Source organism: Marmota monax, unplaced genomic scaffold (assembly GCF_021218885.2).
Source record: "Marmota monax isolate L192 unplaced genomic scaffold, Marmota_monax_Labrador192_F-V1.1 WCK01_AAM20220418_F8-fsc00125, whole genome shotgun sequence".
Taxonomy (NCBI): domain Eukaryota; kingdom Metazoa; phylum Chordata; class Mammalia; order Rodentia; family Sciuridae; genus Marmota; species Marmota monax.
Window position 1 is genome coordinate 8,421,514 of NW_026695235.1, and position 2,999 is coordinate 8,424,512.

Genomic DNA, 2,999 nt, shown 5'->3' on the forward strand with positions numbered 1-2,999 from the left:
ACATATTAGCCCAATCTGCTGGCGTCATGTTCAAGTTGTTAATGGATTCGACCATGCTTACAGTGAAGGGTGCTTGAGGACCATCGGTTGTTACAGCCTCTTTTAGCTGCTTCACTGTTTTGAAATTTAAAACTTGGTAAAATCGCTGCCCTCCTGCATCAAATACAGGGCATGTTAATATTTGAGATCTTGTCTCAGGATCCCAACTATCAACTGTGGGGGTTGGGGACCTCCCAGCATATGGAGGTGGCCTTGTTAGTTGGACACTTACGTCCTCTGGTGATAGAAAGGTGTTAGTAGCAGTCTCCTGTAGAGGTGGTGCTGTTGGTTGGACACTTACACCCTCTGGTGATAGAAAGGTGTTAGTAGCAGTCTCCTGTTGTAACTTTCCCCCTGATGGCTTTTTCTGTTTTACACTTTCTTTCTCTGTCTGACTAGCTTGAGAGGCCTTCTCTTTTACTTGAATCTTTTCCTCTGTCTGACTAACTTGAGAGACCTTCTCTTTTACTTGAATCATTATGTCTTCTCCTTCCTCTACCATTGTCTGAACTGAAGGCTTTGGACTAAGCAAACAAGATATGAACGTCCACAATGGCAATGTGCCAACTGGCAGAGTCCCTGGGCTTTTCTTTTCTATTCTTTTTAAATCTTCACCATGATAGTTCCATTATGATATATTTAACAACTCCTCCTTAAAAAGCCATGGGCTACATTTTTGTATTGTATCAACGTATGCCCTGATTGTTCTTGATTTTACTGAGATGCCTCCTTCCTCTAACAATTTACTTAACACTCTTTCAGTTTGTTTTTTGCTCATTTCTGATCCCGTATTTCTACTATAATACAACCCAACAAGATGACGCCAAACAAAACTGAAACTGAGTGAAACAAAATTGGAACAACACAAAATCATTATAATAGCCTCCTGAAATGTCCATCCGTCCTTTCTCCCTATCTGTTCCTCAGATGTGAGCGGTTTTTCTTCCATCTTACACATCTCCAAGGACAGGCATGTGTGGTTGGCGTGTGTGGTTCTAAAAATAAAGTTAGTTTCTTTTGACAAGTGGCTCCTGATTGTGCCCAGCCAGTGCATCATGATCAAGTGGGCTTCATCCCTGGGATGCAAGGATGGTTCAATATATGGAAATCAATAAATGTAATTCACCACATCAATAGACTTAAAGATAAGAACCATATGATCATCTCGATAGATGCTGAAAAAGCATTCAACAAAATACAGCATCGCTTTATGTTCAAAACTCTAGAAAAATCAGGGATAACAGGAAATCACCTCAACATGGTAAAAGCTATATACGCTAAGCCTCAGGCCAGCATCATTCTAAATAGAGAAAAATTGAAGGCATTCCTTTTAAAATCTGGAACAAGACAGGGATGCCCTCTCTCACCACTTCTATTCAACATAGTTCTTGAAACACTAGCCAGAGCAATTAGACAGATGAAAGAAATTAAAGACATAAAAATAGGAAAAGAAGAACTTAAATTATCACTATTTGCAGATGACATGATTCTATACCTAGAAGACCCAAAAAATTCAACCAAGAAACTTCTAGAACTAGTAAATGAATTCAGCAAAGTGACAGGATATAAAATCAATACCAATAAATCAAAGGCATTCCTGTATATCAGTGACAAATTCTCTGAAATAGAAATGAGGACAACTACTCCATTCAAAATATCCTCAAAAAAAATAAAATACCTGGGAATCAACCTAACAAAAGAGGTGAAAGATCTATACAATGAAAACTATAGAACCCTGAAGAAAGAAATAGAAGAAGACCTTAGAAGATGGAAGGATTTACCTTGCTCATGGATTGGTAGAATTAATATTATTAAGATGGCCATATTACCAAAAGCACTTTACAGATTCAATGCAATTCCCATCAAAATCCCAATGACATTCCTTACAGAAATAGAAAAAGCAATCATGAAATTCATCTGGAAAAATAAGAGACCCAGAATAGCTAAAGTAATTCTAAGCAGGAAGAGTGAAATTGGTGGTATCGCGATTCCAGATTTTAAACTATACTATAGAGCAATAGTAACAAAAACAGCATGGTAACTGGCACCAAAACAGCTGGTAGACCAATGGTACAAAATAGAGGACACAGAGACAAATCCACAAAATTACAACTACCTTATATTAGACAAAGGTGCTAAAATCATGCAATGGAGAAAGGATAGCATCTTCAACAAATGGTGCTGGGAGAACTGGAAATCCATATGCAACAAAATGAAATTGAATCCCTTTCTCTCACCATGCACAAAAGTCCACTCAAAATGGATCAAGGAGCTAGGAATCAGACCAGAGACTCTGTGTCTAATAGAAGATAAAGTTGGCCCTAATCTTCATCACGTGGGGTTGGGCTCCAAATTCCTTAATAGGACACCTATAGCACAAGAATTAAGACCAAGAATCAACAAATGGGACAAATTCAAACTAAAAAGTTTTTTCTCAGCAAGAGAAATAATATGTGAGGTGAATAGGGAGCCTACATCCTGGGAACAAATTTTTACCCCTCAAACATCAGATAGAGCTCTAATCTCTAGAGTATACAAAGAAATCAAAAAGTTAAACAACAAAAAAGCAAATAACCCAATCAACAAATGGGCCAAGAACTTGAACAGAAACTTCTCAGAAGAGGACATACAATCAATTAACAAATACATGAAAAAATGCTCACCATCTCTAGCAATCAGAGAAATGCAAATTAAAACTATTCTAAGATACCATCTCACTCCAGTCAGAATGGCAGCCATTATGAAGTCAAACAACAATAAGTGCTGGCGAGGATGTGGGGAAAAAGGTACACTCATACATTGCTGGTGGGACTGCAAATTGGTGCAGCCAATTTGGAAAGCAGTATGGAGATTCCTTGGAAAGCTGGGAATGGAACCACCATTTGACCCAGCTATTCCCCTTCTTGGACTATACCCAAAAGACCTAAAAAGAGCATACTACAGGGACACAGCCACATCAA